Here is an 8,002-nt window from a genome sequence, read left to right on the forward strand (position 1 = left end):
CAGCAACGGGTCTCAAAAAAGTTAGGACAGGGGCAACAGAAGGCCGGAAAAGTAAGTGGTACTAAAAAGAAACCGTTTCGTAACTAATTAGGTTAATCTGCAACTGGTCAGTAATATGACTGGGTATAAAAAAAGAGCATCTAAGAGAGGCAGAGTTTCTCAAAAATAAAGATGCATAGAGGGCAGAGGGCATGCTGGGAAAAATATTACTTGTACTTCCTGACCTTGTTCTCTGTCATTTGTGGGAAATGCACATGAACCTGTTAGCATCAGAGATGTAACAATTTATTTTTCGGCAAGTGTTTGCAGATTAGTCATCAGCGTTGTAAATTACATTTAGTGAGCCAAAGCAAAAAAGTGGTCCTCAAAAGACAAAGGGCATGACTTTCTACTTGAACAGTGTTTTCAGTAACATTGCTGAGCTCAAGTCCTGGAAGATTAAGTTCTGATGAGTGAGTAGTTTGTGTTTTTGTGAAGTATTTATTGTGTTTAACCCTGGATGTCAAAGGATTGGAGACTGCAGACAACTAAATTGTTTCTTTATCCTTCCTGCAAGCTTGTGTAAAGAAACATTTTTATATACAATATATTTTAACATATTAGAATAATATCAACACTTAGCAATAAATTCTGGGATAAAAACAGATATGTGTATGTAAATATTTTGGAGTATTCTACCCCAGAGTTTCCTCAAAAACTCTGGCCACCATTCATCTGTAATGAGAGTACCCAGAGAGCAAAGTCACTCTGGACCAGAGTCTGGGTAGGCTGTCAGTTCACTTTTACTTCACATTCCAATGTTGTGTGAGAAGCGTCCACCACTATTTAGTCTGGAGGAAGTTGTAAGACTGTGTGAAAGCAGTCTGATACAAGTCGATGAGTCAGTGACCTCAGTATTGTCATCAAATAGGAGTTAGTTCTGTTAGCTGCTGTTAGCTAGTGTTAGTGAAAGTTTTTTTGAAGTGGACACTTAGCAAATAAACTGTCAAACGAAGTGAGAATGTAATCAAACCATTTATCAGAGCAAAATGGGACTTTTAGGACACTCAAGCCTGACATTAGCTGGCATATTAGCTTATAACCAGCTGTTGTTGTCGATTAGCTGGCTCATTGTCAGCTGTCCAGATACAGAAGGGTTGCACGTTTAATCTGCTGACAATAAGTAATATCAGGAATAAATAAGCATGCGTCTACACGTTTGCGTACGTTAGTGCTATGATTTCAGTTTAGGAGATGATATTTAACCTGAGGAGGACGTTTACGTTGTTTTATAAGACTGCTGCTGGTGGTGTCACATCATTTAACATAATGGTGATTAATACTGGAGGGGTCCTAGTATTCCAGTGCCCTAACAGATACTAGAATAGCCACAGCCTTAGAACAATCTGTCTTTAATGTGTTCCTCAAAACAAGAGACAGTCTTCAAAGAAAGCAATTACTCTGCCTATTTCAAAGAAAACATCAGTTAATACAAGAAAGCACTTGAAAGTGAGTCTGTTGCATTAGACACAAGTGAATTAGTGTCACATGCTGTTTTAGTGTGTAAGATGACTGCTTTAAGCAAAGATAATAGAATGAAATAATACGAGATGGACATTTTGGCAGCATATCTCTTATCACAGGATCTAAAAAAATCGTACTTCTTTCCAGGAACGTCAATAAGACCAAAATGACTTTAAGTCAAACTTAGCTGATAAACTGCCTGACAAGAGCACTGCAATCTGCACACTTTGTGGTCTGGTCATTTAATGCTCCTGCACTGCAAGTTAAATTATTTATGACTATAGGACTGAATACAAATTAAGTGACTTATTAAAATGGGCATTTTTACAGTGTGCACGCACACATAAACACATCCTCTAATATGCATCAGCATGCATCCACAGCTGTCAAATCCACACTCTCATCAAGACTTGGTTCAGTCCAACTCCACAGAGAAGTGGAACCAAGTGAAACAAAATTGAGGGTTTTCAATTCTCATCCACCTCTCTTTGAAAGACCCAATGCATGGCAAAATAGCCAAGTCATTTTAATTAGATTCAAAGTGCACCCCATGCTTTGGTCCCTGACTCCAACACATTAAAAAGAAAAATCCCACTCCCTGTAGTGACAGTGGAGAGATGGGAGTATCTGCCAAAGCAACAAACATGGCAAAACATTGGCATTCACTGTATCACTACAGAATTAAATTTTTTACATCATGCTGCACTGATTGTCAGAAGAGGAACACCCATCAACTGATTTTCTGTCTGTATTCTCCTATTTATTTATTTATTCATTCAGTCATTTATTTATTTCTCCTGTGTTTTTGGTAACCTTGTGGAAAAACTGGTAATAAAGGGAACGTGATGCAGGGCGGAGCGGCTAGAAGACTGGAAAGCACAACAGATGCAGAAGAAGAGGAGAACAAGCGGAGATGCTACAGCGTTACTAGAGTGACATGGGTGTCTTTGAAGGGGGCAGGGTGCTCAGCAGAAAGAGGAGAGGTGGGAGCGATAACCAGGTCCCATCCAACAACCTGCTCTTCTGTCTCTCTACCCGTGCCAATTTTATCCCAGGGGCGCGATGAAGGTCTTTGAAGGCATCCCAGCAGGAGCTATGTGATTGTGTGTGAGCATGTGTGGTTGTACATTTCATATGCGAATAACATCATCAGTACAGATATATATGAATGTTAGAGTACAGGTGTGTGTATGTATGTATGCACAGTTCTGTTCCTGTATATGTTTGTGCTTCTGTCCCGGCATGTGCAATGGTAGAGCAATCTGCTACAGTACATCTCACTCTGAGTAGTGGAGAGCCAGAGCTAGAGCTGCTGGAAGGCGGAGAGACAGGCAACTCTTCCCTCCACACATCTCTGTTCAAAGGCGCCATCAAAGTCTGGCAGAAATGTCAGTGCTGCAGGCAGGGGACTGGCCTCTGAATGTCAGTCCTTCTCAGGTCAACACCGAGAGCCAGCCTGCCTCACACAGACGTGGTGGGGTGGGAGGGGGTAAGAGCAGATGAAGATGAAAAGGAAAAAGCACGAGGACATTGATTACGGGAACATGATAAAATGAAGAAGAAAAACAGAGGGAAGAAAGTGATAAGAGACGAGACAGAGATTGGAGGACAAAGACAATAATGGAGAGGATAAGAGAACAAAATGTTGGGTTTGGTCATTTGTGGCAAGACTGAGTCTCTTCTGATCTATCAGTGTGTGTTTTTCTGGGTGCAGCAGGATGTCAAGAGACTTTAGGCCTGAGATTTAAGGGAGGCATTGAATGGGAGAAGTAATAGGGAAAGAAACAGAAAAGCAGTGCATACAACACAAAAACCATCCTTGCTTCTGCATGCATCCAAAATGCAGGAATGCCCTCAAAGAGACAGACATAATAGCAGACACACACACACACACACACACACACACACACACACACACACACACACACACACACACACACACACCAAATACAATAGAGGGAGAGAGAAAGAAAGAGAGAGAAGTGCACTTATATAAAAGACATGCACAGTCATACACGCACACACTAGTGATTGTCCCAGTGCAGGCCATGAGGAGCCTGTCAGATTACAGGAGGGTAATTGAATGGTAACGGAGCAGACAACACATCTAGCACAGCCGGACTCCAGAGGCAGCCGCCACCATACCAGAGCTCAGGGGAAATTCAGGGCCCACTTAATAGTGAATTGGAGATGGGGCATTGTGTGTGTGTGTGTGTGTGTGAGAGAGAGAGAGAGAGAGAGAGAGAGAGAGAGCGAGAGTGAATGAGAGGGTGTTCTTAGTAGATGTGGCATAAAGGGAAAACACCCATGGCAGTGGTGGAAATGGTCAAAGAAAATTTGTAGAAGGCAGATTGAAGAAATTATACATGACATGCAAAAAGAAATCAAGCCAGAGAAAGAAAGAAAGAAAGAAAGAAAGAACAAAAACCTGAGTGCCCTCTTGCCATTGACCATTTCAAAAAGAAAAGAAATCGACAAGTGAGCGTTGTGACCGAATCAAAGAGGAGCATGTGCAGCATGAAGGTGTATGCGTGTATGTGTGTGTGTGTGTGTGTGTGTGTGTGTGTGTGTGTGTGTGTGTGTGTGTGTGTGTGAAAGAGCGAGACAAGCAGGTGACTTCTGTTGGTTGCCTCTCTCTATAGAGCCAGCCGCTGAGTAGAAACTAACAAGTAACTTCACTCTAGTGAGAAACACCATACAGGGAAGGACACGGAGAAGCAGATAGAAAGAATCAAAATGAAGAGCGAGATGCGTATGAACAAAAGGTAGAGAGAGAGAAAATTAAAGCAAGGTGGAAGTGAGAAAGTAGACAGGAAAAGAGGAGAGAAAACAAGAAGGTCTGCTGGGTGTAAAGTTTCCCCTGGATATGATATGTGGATATGGGGATGTCATCAAGCCTGTGAAGTGGAAATAATAAAGAATTAGGATTGTCTCTGAAGACAGGGGAATTAATCCAAAATGAATTATGAAGGGGTGTTGGGGGGCAGGGGGAAAAAAATCAACATCAGCTATTTCCTTTTCCTCTGCTTCGAGGCAGATAGGGGGCGGTTTGCGCAAGTACTGTGAATCCCATAAAAATTAAATTAATAACAAAGGGAAAAAACACACACACACACACACACACACACACACACACAAATAGAGGCGGAAAAATTAGTAGTACGGGGGTGGAGAGAGATAGTCGTACAGAGAGCAAGGGTACAGATGGAAAAAAAAAAGACGAGAGAGATTTGAGGGAACTGAGGGTGGGCACTGTTGCTGCCAGATTGCACTGCTCTTTTGTTTCCCCCCATCTTTCTGGAAAGGGCTGCCAGTGTTAAAGAGGAGATGCTGCAGAGGCCATTGTAATAAATGCCACTTGTAAATTGCGGAGTGGAATTATACAGCGTGCAGATGGATCCATACGCCTGAACAAAACGTGGCCAAAAAACCGGGAGCGATAATTAAGACTTAGGGGGTGAATGACAGAGCCATTTGTGACGACGGAATATGGCGTCTCCTAGCTCTCTGGGAAACAGAAGGGCTCGGAGAGGCTTGGTGTCACAAAACATTACCCACACAGCTGTTGGCTTTATGAGCAGCAATGGTGTGCTCCTTTCCTCCCCTCTCCCTCTCCCACTCATCCTCATCTACACTCTATCTCTTCTACACTCTATCTCTTTCTAATGCCACCCTCCCACCCACCCAACATGCTCGCACACCCTTCTCCCATTGGTGACCACACAGTGGTGCTAGTGTTTTACATTTTGTGATATAAATCCCCCCCCCCCCCCCCCAAAAGGGAAAAAGACAGGGACAGTCACCATGCCATCAGCTTTTCATCCATTGTCACTCTGTTCTTCTTCTTCACCTCACACCACCATCCCTGTATCTATGTGAGACCAGACTTGTACCCCATCATTCATTCCCAGGCAAGAAGTAGAGAAGGCACTCCACAATGCACACAAATATAGAGTAACACCCAGGCTGAAAATTCGATAAAAAGCACTGACACTGACAGTGCTTGGTACTCTTTTGAATGGGAGTTTGGGTTTACTGGGGCTCTGGGCTGACTGTAAAGTAGGAAAATCGAATTCTGTTGTTTTTCTTCTTTCTCTTTGTGTTTAAAAAAAAAAAGTGTTTGTATGCAATCCCTGCATTCACAGCATCCACACAAGTCCGTGCATGCTGTGCTGCTTGTAATGTACAAGAATCATATCCAGGCTTTGTTCATACTGTGGCTGATGCAATTCTCTTCAAAATCATTAAATACTGACTCTCTTGCAGTTCTGGGAACTCTCCACACCTGCTCAACAAGTGCAACCACACTGTCATGTGCTCAAATACCTCTTTTGCTTTGTGTCACTGCAAAAAAATGTTGCCATGTCTCTGCAAGAACACGACCAAGAGAAATTCCTGCACATTTATCCTACTTGGCCAATAAAGCGATTCTGATTCTGATGTGTCCCCCAAACTCTGCCCTCTAGTCTCTCTCTCCCTCGATCTTAAGTCTATCTATCTCTCTGCCTGGCTGGCCATCCTGTCTTCTGGTCTAGTCTACCTCTTTGTCTCTGTCCCAGGGGCCTCCACAGCGTGCAAAGTAGCCTGCGAAGTCTTAACTCAAACGAGACCCCTTCGCGCCCCGTTAAACCACCGACCTTCTCTGTCACTCCTGTCGCCCGCTGCTGCCGACGACGGGAGCCTGAGCTGCAAGCTAAGAGACCCCGAGCTCAATAAAAGTGTGGGTGATTAAACAACTCCCTTTAATTGCTCCTTTTGTGCAGGAATCAAACGGTCACACTTATTACTGAGGCAAGAGAAAGGGAGGCTGGGAGCAGTCGTTTCCACTGAGGGCCAGACACCCTCAGTGACCCGCTGCCCTCCCGTCACTACTCCTTTATCTGACCAAACAACGACTGCGTAGTGTGTGTTTACCTATGTGTACGTGTGTGTGTGTGTATGTGTGCGCGTGTGCTAATGCCCTATGTGTATTTACCCGTGTGTAAATTAAGTATGCAAAGAAACCTGCTGAAACAAAGGGAGAGCAGAATAGCACCAGAGCTCCCCTCAGTGGTCAAAGCTTAAACTACACACCAAATCCCCTCGGTTGGATCGAAGGGATTTGGAGTTGTGTGCCATCAGCCAGCTGGCTTTGGTAATGGGGGAGAAAGCCAAACCAGAGGACCATGTCCAACATGAGGGCCGGGTTTCAGAGATCATAGTAACACATGAACCATACACATCATCTGCAAGTCACACACATATATACAAATATCAGTACAAGGGCCCAACCACAGGCCCTGTCAAATGGGTCAGCTTACCAAGGGGAGGGGCCCAATTACCTTAGCCACAAATACACACATAAAGTGCCTTTCAAGGGTCCATGAGTGCTTCAGCTTCCCTATGATTATACCCACTTTCTACACACCCAGCACTTGTCGTACACATACAGCACATCCAGAGCCAAAACAGCCATCAGACTGGACTTTTGCAGCAAAGTAGCAATGTGCTGTTTTCAACTGGTTTGAAAGTAAAGAGCTTTCTGTGGTCAGACAGAGCAAGCGAGACAGAGAGAGGGAGAACAGAGTGAGCATTTGGCTGATCAACAAATATTAGTGATCCTCTCTGAGAGGGAGGCATACCCTGCAATATTTCGAGGAGGAGAGATTAAATTTAAAAGAAATCAATAGCAACTTGAATGAATTTATGATGCCCTGAATTGTAAACATTTAGATGTTGTAAGTACTTTTGCACCGGCATGTCTGTATACTGGTATATTGCACTACTATTTAAAAAAAACTAAATCCATTGTTTTTAAGAAGCAAAGTTAGTTTCAATGGTGGTGTTTAAGGTCAAAGACTTTGTTTCTAACGAAAAAGAAACATAACACGAAATTTAAGGAACGGGATCGCACCGGTAGGCCTATGGCGCGAGATTCTGCAAAATATATGCCACTCAAGTGCCTATTCACTTCTGTTGTTTTTATATCAGCATAGCGATGTGTGATGTAGTTTGCAACTGTATGCTAATTCATCACCTATATTTTTATTTATTTGCAGTTGTCGAGTTTGGTCTTCCTGTAACTGCATAAAAACGGCAAAAGTAAATGTCATACAAACATCTCTTTTGTGTTTCTTTAGGTACAGTTTAGTATATGTTGATTCGATGGCTTCAAGCTTCTCTTTTTTGCAGCATTCTTGCTTTTTACATGATAATCATCAAAGACTGACACATTAATGACTCTGTTTTCTCAAATACGAAACCTCATTTCTCTTTGACATGTCAGTTTTTTTATATTTAGCATACTGCCTTACCTTTATATACACGTGAGCGCGAATACACAGGAAAACATGTTGATCACCAACACAGGATTGAAAAAGAACGGAGGACTCGAGCAGTCTAAGCGGTGGTGGAGTAATAGTGCCCCCTTCTGCTTAAAATGCCGCACAAAAGCTCAGCAACAATAGACATTTCAACACATATAATAAACAAAACGACGCCGAGAATAAGACTGTGCAAA

The sequence above is a fragment of the Aulonocara stuartgranti genome (genome assembly GCF_965226115.1).
Source record: "Aulonocara stuartgranti genome assembly, chromosome: 1".
NCBI classification, from domain to species: Eukaryota; Metazoa; Chordata; class Actinopteri; order Cichliformes; family Cichlidae; genus Aulonocara; species Aulonocara stuartgranti.